The sequence below is a fragment of the Taudactylus pleione genome, unplaced genomic scaffold (genome assembly GCF_031769625.1).
Source record: "Taudactylus pleione unplaced genomic scaffold, aTauple2 ptg000614l, whole genome shotgun sequence".
Lineage (NCBI taxonomy): Eukaryota > Metazoa > Chordata > Amphibia > Anura > Myobatrachidae > Taudactylus > Taudactylus pleione.
The window spans coordinates 119,582-130,716 of NW_028285016.1; positions in this window are offsets into that span (position 1 = coordinate 119,582).

Sequence of the window (11,135 nt, forward strand, 5' to 3'; positions counted from 1 at the left end):
TAAGAGTTTCCCCTCCCTTCTGCTTCCTCTATTGGTGCACATCGTGTGCATCCTCTAAGAGTTTCCCTCCCTTCTGCTTCCTCTATTGGTGCACATCGTGTGCATCCTCTAAGAGTTTCCCTCCCTTCTGCTTCCTCTATTGGTGCACATCATGTGCATCCCCTAAGAGTTTCCCCTCCCTTCTGCTTCCTCTATTGGTGCACATCGTGTGCATCCTCTAAGAGTTTCCTCTCCCTTCTGCTTCCTCTATTGGTTCACATCGTGTGCATCCCCTAAGAGTTTCCTCTCCCTTCTGCTTCCTCTATTGGTGCACATCATGAGCATCCTCTAAGAGTTTCCCTCCCTTCTGCTTCCTCTATTGGTGCACATCGTGTGCATCCTCTAAGAGTTTCCTCTCCCTTCTGCTTCCTCTATTGGTGCACATCGTGTGCATCCTCTAAGAGTTTCCCCTCCCTTCTGCTTCCTCTATTGGTGCACATCGTGTGCATCCCCTAAGAGTTTCCTCTCCCTTCTGCTTCCTCTCTAGGTGCACATCGTGTGCATCCCCTAAGAGTTTCCCCTCCCTTCTGCTTCCTCTATTGGTGCACATCGTGTGCATCCTCTAAGAGTTTCCTCTCCCTTCTGCTTCCTCTATTGGTGCACATCGTGTGCATCCTCTAAGAGTTTCCTCTCCCTTCTGCTTCCTCTATTGGTGCACATCGTGTGCATCCTCTAAGAGTTTCCCCTCCCTTCTGCTTCCTCTATTGGTGCACATCGTGTGCATCCCCTAAGAGTTTCCTCTCCCTTCTGCTTCCTCTATTGGTGCACATCATGTGCATCCTCTAAGAGTTTCCCCTCCCTTCTGCTTCCTCTCTAGGTACACATCGTGTGCATCCTCTAAGAGTTTCCTCTCCCTTCTGCTTCTATTGGTGCACATCGTGTGCATCCTCTAAGAGTTTCCTCTCCCTTCTGCTTCCTCGCTAGGTACACATCGTATGCATCCCCTAAGAGTATCCTCTCCCTTCTGCTTCCTCTGTTGGTGCACATCGTGTGCATCCTCTAAGAGTTTCCTCTCCCTTCTGCTTCTTCTATTGGTGCACATCGTGTGCATCCTCTAAGAGTTTCCCCTCCCTTCTGCTTCCTCTATTGGTGCACATCGTGTGCATCCTCTAAGAGTTTCCCCTCCCTTCTGCTTCCTCTATTGGTGCACATCGTGTGCATCCTCTAAGAGTTTCCCTCCCTTCTGCTTCCTCTACTGGTGCACATCGTGTGCATCCTCTAAGAGTTTCCTCTCCCTTCTGCTTCCTCTACTGGTGCACATCGTGTGCATCCTCTAAGAGTTGCCTCTCCCTTCTGCTTCTTCTATTGGTGCACATCGTGTGCATCCTCTAAGAGTTTCCCCTCCCTTCTGCTTCCTCTATTGGTGCACATCGTGTGCATCTTCTAAGAGTTTCCCCTCCCTTCTGCTTCCTCTATTGGTGCACATCATGTGCATCTTCTAAGAGTTTCCCCTCCCTTCTGCTTCCTCTATTGGTGCACATCATGTGCATCCTCTAAGAGTTTCCTCTCCCTTCTGCTTCTTCTATTGGTGCACATCGTGTGCATCCCCTAAGAGTTTCCTCTCCCTTCTGCTTCTTCTATTGGTGCACATCGTGTGCATCCCCCAAGAGTTTCCCCTCCCTTCTGCTTCTTCTATTGGTGCACATCGTGTGCATCCTCTAAGAGTTTCCTCTCCCTTCTGCTTCCTCTATTGGTGCACATCGTGTGCATCGCCTAAGAGTTTCCCCTCCCTTCTGCTTCCTCTATTGGTGCACATCGTGTGCATCCTCTAAGAGTTTCCTCTCCCTTCTGCTTCCTCTCTAGGTACACATCATGTGCATCCCCATAGAGTTTCCTTTCCCTTCTGCTTCCTCTTTTGGTGCACATCGTGTGCATCCTCTAAGAGTTTCCTCTCCCTTCTGCTTCCTCTATTGGTGCACATCGTGTGCATCCTCTAAGAGTTTCCTCTCCCTTCTGCTTCCTCTACTGGTGCACATCGTGTGCATCCTCTAAGAGTTTCACCTCCCTTCTGCTTCCTCTCTAGGTACACATCGTGTGCATCCTCTAAGAGTTTCCTCTCCCTTCTGCTTCTTCTATTGGTGCACATCGTGTGCATCCTCTAAGAGTTTCCCCTCCCTTCTGCTTCCTCTCTAGGTACACATCGTGTGCATCCTCTTAGAGTTTCCTCTCCCTTCTGCTTCTTCTATTGGTGCACATCGTGTGCATCCTCTAAGAGTTTCCCCTCCCTTCTGCTTCCTCTCTAGGTACACATCGTGTGCATCCTCTAAGAGTTTCCTCTCCCTTCTGCTTCTATTGGTGCACATCATGTGCATCCTCTAAGAGTTTCCTCTCCCTTCTGCTTCTTCTATTGGTGCACATCATGTGCATCTTCTAAGAGTTTCCCCTCCCTTCTGCTTCCTCTATTGGTGCACATCATGTGCATCTTCTAAGAGTTTCCCCTCCCTTCTGCTTCTTCTATTGGTGCACATCATGTGCATCCTCTAAGAGGTTCCCCTCCCTTCTGCTTCCTCTATTGGTGCACATCATGTGCATCCTCTAAGAGTTTCCTCTCCCTTCTGCTTCTTCTATTGGTGCACATCATGTGCATCCCCATAGAGTTTCCTCTCCCTTCTGCTTCCTCTATTGGTGCACATCGTGTGCATCCTCTAAGAGTTTCCCCTCCCTTCTGCTTCTTCTATTGGTGCACATCCTCTAAGAGTTTCCTCTCCCTTCTGCTTCTTCTATTGGTGCACATCGTGTGCATCCTCTAAGAGTTTCCTCTCCCTTCTGCTTCCTCTATTGGTGCACATCGTGTGCATCCTCTAAGAGTTTCCCCTCCCTTCTGCTTCCTCTATTGGTGCACATCGTGTGCATCTTCTAAGAGTTTCCCTCCCTTCTGCTTCCTCTATTGGTGCACATCGTGTGCATCCTCTAAGAGTTTCCTCTCCCTTCTGCTTCCTCTATTGGTGCACATCGTGTGCATCCTCTAAGAGTTTCCTCTCCCTTCTGCTTCCTCTATTGGTGCACATCGTGTGCATCCTCTAAGAGTTTCCTCTCCCTTCTGCTTCCTCTATTGGTGCACATCGTGTGCATCCTCTAAGAGTTTCCCCTCCCTTCTGCTTCCTCTATTGGTGCACATCGTGTGCATCTTCTAAGAGTTTCCCCTCCCTTCTGCTTCCTCTACTGGTGCACATCGTGTGCATCCTCTAAGAGTTTCCTCTCCCTTCTGCTTCCTCTATTGGTGCACATCGTGTGCATCCTCTAAGAGTTTCCTCTCCCTTCTGCTTCCTCTATTGGTGCACATTGTATGCATCCTCTAAGAGTTTCCTCTCCCTTCTGCTTCCTCTATTGGTGCACATCGTGTGCATCTTCTAAGAGTTTCCTCTCCCTTCTGCTTCCTCTACTGGTGCACATCGTATGTATCCTCTAAGAGTTTCCTCTCCCTTCTGCTTCCTCTATTGGTGCACATCGTGTGCATCCTCTAAGAGTTTCCTCTCCCTTCTGCTTCCTCTACTGGTGCACATCGTATGCATCCTCTAAGAGTTTCCCCTCCCTTCTGCTTCCTCTATTGGTGCACATCATGTGCATCCTCTAAGAGTTTCCTCTCCCTTCTGCTTCCTCTACTGGTGCACATAGTGTGCATCCTCTAAGAGTTTCCCTCCCTTCTGCTTCCTCTATTGGTGCACATCGTGTGCATCCTCTAAGAGTTTCCCTCCCTTCTGCTTCCTCTATTGGTGCACATCGTGTGCATCCTCTAAGAGTTTCCCCTCCCTTCTGCTTCCTCTACTGGTGCACATCGTGTGCATCCTCTAAGAGTTTCCTCTCCCTTCTGCTTCCTCTACTGGTGCACATCGTGTGCATCCTCTAAGAGTTTCCTCTCCCTTCTGCTTCCTCTATTGGTGCACATTGTGTGCATCCTCTAAGAGTTTCCCCTCCCTTCTGCTTCCTCTCTAGGTACACATCGTGTGCATCATCTAAGAGTTTCCCCTCCCTTCTGCTTCCTCTATTGGTGCACATCGTGTGCATCCTCTAAGAGTTTCCCCTCCCTTCTGCTTCCTCTATTGGTGCACATCGTGTGCATCTTCTAAGAGTTTCCCCTCCCTTCTGCTTCCTCTATTGGTGCACATCGTGTGCATCCTCTAAGAGTTTCCCCTCCCTTCTGCTTCCTCTATTGGTGCACATCGTGTGCATCCCCTAAGAGTTTCCCCTCCCTTCTGCTTCCTCTACTGGTGCACATCATGTGCATCCTCTAAGAGTTTCCCTCCCTTCTGCTTCCTCTCTAGGTGCACATCGTGTGCATCCTCTAAGAGTTTCCCCTCCCTTCTGCTTCCTCTATTGGTGCACATCGTGTGCATCCTCTAAGAGTTTCCCCTCCCTTCTGCTTCCTCTATTGGTGCACATCGTATGCATCCTCAGAGTTTCCCATCCCTTCTGCTTCCTCTCTTGGTGCACATCGTGTGCATCCTCTAAGAGTTTCCTCTCCCTTCTGCTTCTTCTATTGGTGCACATCGTGTGCATCCCCCAAGAGTTTCCCCTCCCTTCTGCTTCCTCTATTGGTGCACATCGTGTGCATCCCCTAAGAGTTTCCTCTCCCTTCTGCTTCCTCTATTGGTGCACATCATGTGCATCCTCTAAGAGTTTCCCTCCCTTCTGCTTCCTCTATTGGTGCACATCGTGTGCATCCCCCAAGAGTTTCCCCTCCCTTCTGCTTCCTCTATTGGTGCACATCGTGTGCATCCCCTAAGAGTTTCCCCTCCCTTCTGCTTCCTCTATTGGTGCACATCGTGTGCATCTTCTAAGAGTTTCCCCTCCCTTCTGCTTCCTCTATTGGTGCACATCGTGTGCATCTTCTAAGAGTTTCCCCTCCCTTCCGCTTCCTCTCTTGGTGCACATCGTGTGCATCCCCTAAGAGTTTCCTCTCCCTTCTGCTTCCTCTATTGGTGCACATCATGTGCATCCTCTAAGAGTTTCCCCTCCCTTCTGCTTCCTCTCTAGGTACACATCGTGTGCATCCTCTAAGAGTTTCCTCTCCCTTCTGCTTCTATTGGTGCACATCGTGTGCATCCTCTAAGAGTTTCCTCTCCCTTCTGCTTCCTCGCTAGGTACACATCGTATGCATCCCCTAAGAGTTTCCCCTCCCTTCTGCTTCCTCTATTGGTGCACATCGTGTGCATCCTCTAAGAGTTTCCTCTCCCTTCTGCTTCTTCTATTGGTGCACATCGTGTGCATCCTCTAAGAGTTTCCTCTCCCTTCTGCTTCCTCTATTGGTGCACATTGTATGCATCCTCTAAGAGTTTCCTCTCCCTTCTGCTTCCTCTATTGGTGCACATCGTGTGCATCTTCTAAGAGTTTCCTCTCCCTTCTGCTTCCTCTACTGGTGCACATCGTATGTATCCTCTAAGAGTTTCCTCTCCCTTCTGCTTCCTCTATTGGTGCACATCGTGTGCATCCTCTAAGAGTTTCCCCTCCCTTCTGCTTCCTCTATTGGTGCACATCGTGTGCATCTTCTAAGAGTTTCCCCTCCCTTCTGCTTCCTCTATTGGTGCACATCATGTGCATCTTCTAAGAGTTTCCCCTCCCTTCTGCTTCCTCTACTGGTGCACATCGTGTGCATCCTCTAAGAGTTTCCCCTCCCTTCTGCTTCCTCTATTGGTGCACATCATGTGCATCCTCTAAGAGTTTCCTCTCCCTTCTGCTTCTTCTATTGGTGCACATCATGTGCATCCTCTAAGAGTTTCCCTCCCTTCTGCTTCCTCTACTGGTGCACATCGTGTGCATCCTCTAAGAGTTTCCCCTCCCTTCTGCTTCCTCTATTGGTGCACATCATGTGCATCTTCTAAGAGTTTCCCCTCCCTTCTGCTTCCTCTATTGGTGCACATCATGTGCATCCTCTAAGAGTTTCCCCTCCCTTCTGCTTCCTCTATTGGTGCACATCGTGTGCATCCTCTAAGAGTTTCCCTCCCTTCTGCTTCCTCTACTGGTGCACATCGTGTGCATCCTCTAAGAGTTTCCTCTCCCTTCTGCTTCCTCTACTGGTGCACATCGTATGCATCCTCTAAGAGTTTCCTCTCCCTTCTGCTTCTTCTATTGGTGCACATCGTGTGCATCCTCTAAAAGTTTCCCCTCCCTTCTGCTTCCTCTATTGGTGCACATCGTGTGCATCTTCTAAGAGTTTCCCCTCCCTTCTGCTTCCTCTATTGGTGCACATCATGTGCATCTTCTAAGAGTTTCCCCTCCCTTCTGCTTCCTCTATTGGTGCACATCATGTGCATCCTCTAAGAGTTTCCTCTCCCTTCTGCTTCTTCTATTGGTGCACATCATGTGCATCCTCTAAGAGTTTCCCTCCTGCTTCCTCTACTGGTGCACATCGTGTGCATCCTCTAAGAGTTTCCCCTCCCTTCTGCTTCCTCTACTGGTGCACATCGTGTGCATCCTCTAAGAGTTTCCCCTCCCTTCTGCTTCCTTAGTGTATGGCATGTGCATCCCCTGAGAGCTTCCCCTCCCTTCTGCTTCCATAGTGTACGGCATGTGCATCCCCCAAGAGTTTCCCCTCCCTTCTGCTTCCTCTATTGGTGCACATCGTGTGCATCCCCTAAGAGTTTCCTCTCCCTTCTGCTTCCTCTATTGGTGCACATCATGTGCATCCTCTAAGAGTTTCCCTCCCTTCTGCTTCCTCTATTGGTGCACATCGTGTGCATCCCCCAAGAGTTTCCCCTCCCTTCTGCTTCCTCTATTGGTGCACATCGTGTGCATCCCCTAAGAGTTTCCCCTCCCTTCTGCTTCCTCTATTGGTGCACATCGTGTGCATCTTCTAAGAGTTTCCCCTCCCTTCTGCTTCCTCTATTGGTGCACATCGTGTGCATCTTCTAAGAGTTTCCCCTCCCTTCCGCTTCCTCTCTTGGTGCACATCGTGTGCATCCCCTAAGAGTTTCCTCTCCCTTCTGCTTCCTCTATTGGTGCACATCATGTGCATCCTCTAAGAGTTTCCCCTCCCTTCTGCTTCCTCTCTAGGAACATATCGTGTGCATCCTCTAAGAGTTTCCTCTCCCTTCTGCTTCTATTGGTGCACATCGTGTGCATCCTCTAAGAGTTTCCTCTCCCTTCTGCTTCCTCGCTAGGTACACATCGTATGCATCCCCTAAGAGTTTCCCCTCCCTTCTGCTTCCTCTATTGGTGCACATCGTGTGCATCCTCTAAGAGTTTCCTCTCCCTTCTGCTTCTTCTATTGGTGCACATCGTGTGCATCCTCTAAGAGTTTCCCCTCCCTTCTGCTTCCTCTATTGGTGCACATCGTGTGCATCCTCTAAGAGCTTCCCTCCCTTCTGCTTCCTCTACTGGTGCACATCGTGTGCATCCTCTAAGAGTTTCCTCTCCCTTCTGCTTCCTCTACTGGTGCACATCGTATGCATCCTCTAAGAGTTTCCTCTCCCTTCTGCTTCTTCTATTGGTGCACATCGTGTGCATCCTCTAAAAGTTTCCCCTCCCTTCTGCTTCCTCTATTGGTGCACATCGTGTGCATCTTCTAAGAGTTTCCCCTCCCTTCTGCTTCCTCTATTGGTGCACATCATGTGCATCTTCTAAGAGTTTCCCCTCCCTTCTGCTTCCTCTATTGGTGCACATCATGTGCATCCTCTAAGAGTTTCCTCTCCCTTCTGCTTCTTCTATTGGTGCACATCATGTGCATCCTCTAAGAGTTTCCCTCCCTTCTGCTTCCTCTACTGGTGCACATCGTGTGCATCCTCTAAGAGTTTCCCCTCCCTTCTGCTTCCTCTACTGGTGCACATCGTGTGCATCCTCTAAGAGTTTCCCCTCCCTTCTGCTTCCTTAGTGTATGGCATGTGCATCCCCTGAGAGCTTCCCCTCCCTTCTGCTTCCATAGTGTACGGCATGTGCATCCCCTGAGAGCTTCCCCTCATTTCCTCTGCTTCCTCTAATACTGAAGCCTATTAGTGGCCATTACTCGGCTCAGCAGAAGTCCATGTGAGTGGCTTTACCATACGCTGCGTTGTGTGCACGCAGTTTTCCATGCCAGGTCCCGTCACTAGCTGAGGAAATGCTCAGGGAGCTCTTCCCTTTTTTCGAAGCCCACCCATTCATGGTCCCATCAACAGTGACCTAAACTTTCCTCCATGGCCCACCTCCGACTCTATCATCCTCCCCACGTGTTCTGGTTCCCTCTGAGTGTCTCTCTGGCACACACAGAAAAGATTATACCGATGTCAGATAGATTGGGGTCCTTTTATGTGAGGGATCTGACCAAATGTAAATTATCGCGTTCTCGTTTCCTCGTTTGGTGCCGCCACCAACTGACTTGGATATGAGAAGACGAGAGAGGAAAGTCCATTTGATTTTGGTGCCCTCATGTCGCTATAATAACAGCATAAAAAAGAATAAAACATTTTTTTAAGTATATTTAAAATTTGAGAAAGTGTCGTACTATTTAGAACAAAAATTACAATGTCCGTATTTATTTATTCATGGAAATATACACAAAAGTAAAATTCCCATAAAGGGTTAAAGCAAGCAAAATATTAAAAGTTCTAAAGAAGAATGTGAAAGAAAACAAAGTGTGTGCTATAAAATATAGGCTGTGTTCCTAGTATCTAGGTTTCGCTGTTCCTAGGGGGTATATTTCCTAAAGGGTGGGTTTTTAGAATTGGAGATGTTGCCCATAGCAACCAATCGGATTCTAGCTATTATCCTCTAGAAGGGGCTAGATAAATAAGTAGAATCTGATTGGTTGCTATGGGCAACATCTCCACTTCAAAAAACCCGCACTATAATACATATACCCCTCTGATTGAATGTTAGGGGATTGTTGACAGAGTATTCCTGCTATTGGGCCATATTCAATTAGCGGCGAAAACGGCCATTTTTTTTTGCCATAAGTGAAAACGGCAGTTTAAATAATAATAATAAAAAAAAACTGCGATATTTTCGCCAAAAAACAGATGAAAACACAATTGGCGAAAAAAAACTGGAGATAAGTTTTCTCCATCTCAGGCCAGGCGAAAAAAATGCTAAATCCCTATTTTTGACTAAAAATGTGGGGATTTCTTTCAGGACCCCTAGGACACCCCCCTGGTGATAAATTACCCCCCAAAAATATTGTAAGTTGCGCACTTTGGCGAAAAACGACCGTGCAATTTTTGGTGAATTTTTTTTACAAAAAGTTGAAAATGATAGGAAGCTATTTTTTTTTCCAGGTAAATTGGGGATACGTTAAAATGGGTGCAAGTATATTTTCGCGTCGTAAAAACGCATTTCTAAAAACGTAAAAAAACGCCTGCTGCGACCGCGTGCGATGTTTAAAATACATCACACATCCATAGCGCCACCCGAAAAATCAGACCCAATACATTAAAACCATTTTCAACCTTTTTTTTTACCCAAAACTGCGCGGTCGTTTTTCGCCAAAGTGCGTAACGTCCCGAAACTTTTTTTGGATAATTTATTATTAGAAGGGGGGGGGGCCAAAGGGTTCTGAAAGAAATCCCCACATTTTTTTGCCAAAAATAGGGATTTTGCATTTTTTTTTCGCCTGGTCTGGGATGGAGAAAACTTATCTCCATTTTTTTCTTCGCCAATTGCGTTTTTGTCTGTTGGCGAAATTTTTTTTAGTTTTCGCCGCTAATTGAATATGGCCTAATCGATTTTCATTCAAATTAAATGATCTTTAATATCCTCTTATATAAGTTTCCTCTCATGTTGCAGCTGCTTATATACTGTATACACTTATTATACAAGCTGAAATGGCGGATATATCCCTTTCTGTAGTAGTCAGTGTTTCCCTATTGGTGGGAATGCACTTTAGTAACCTTGTGGTTCCCACTATTGAAGTCAATGGTAGGAACCCCTCATTGGCTGAGAGGCGGAGGCTCGCCTCTCTCAATCAATGAACGTTCAGCCAACGCATTTCAATGGGAAATGCAGCGGTTGGAGTGGGATTCGGGAAGTACCGTTCTTAGAAGACAGTACATAAGGAAGCCCACCTTACCTTACACATACCTATAAGCAAGACTGAGAAACCATCAGTAACACGGAGTACCATCACAGCCTCACACACACTTACACAGGCTCTGACCTTACTCAGGAATTACTAACCTCATCACACACAGTGACTACAGTCATGTCCCTGTATTATTACTATAGATATAAGTGATCTCACTGTGACCCTCCCAGATCCCCTCACCTCCCCAGTCATGTCCCTGAATTATTACTATAGATATAAGTGATGTCACTGTGACACTCCCAGATCCCCTCACCTCCTCAGTCATGTTCCTGTATTATTACTATAGGTATAAGTGATGTCACTCTGACACTCCCAGATCCCCTCACCTCCCCAGTCATGTCCCTGTATTATTACTATAGATATAAGTGATGTCACTGTGACACCCCCAGATCCCCTCACCTCCCCAGTCATGTCCCTGTATTATTACTATAGATATAAGTGATCTCACTGTGACCCTCCCAGATCCTCTCACCTCCCCAGTCATGTCCCTGTATTATTACTATAGATATAAGTGATGTCACTGTGACACCCCCAGATCCTCTCACCTCCCCAGTCATGTCCCTGTATTATTACTATAGATATAAGTGATCTCACTGTGACCCTCCCAGATCCTCTCACCTCCCCAGTCATGTCCCTGTATTATTACTATAGATAAGTGATCTCACTGTGACCCTCCCAGATCCTCTCACCTCCCCAGTCATGTCCCTGTATTATTACTATAGATATAAGTGATCTCACTGTGACCCTCCCAGATCCTCTCACCTCCCCAGTCATGTCCCTGTATTATTACTATAGATATAAGTGATCTCACTGTGACCCTCCCAGATCCCCTCACCTGCCCAGTCATGTCCGTGTTATTACTATAGATATAAGTGATGTCACTGTGACACTCCCAGATCCCCTCACCTCCCCAGTCATGTCCCTGTATTATTACTATAGATATAAGTGATGTCACTGTGACACTCCCAGATCCCCTCACCTGCCCAGTCATGTCCGTGTTATTACTATAGATATAAGTGATGTCACTGTGACACTCCCAGATCCCCTCACCTCCCCAGTCATGTCCCTGTAGTATTACTATAGATATAAGTGATGTCACTGTGAC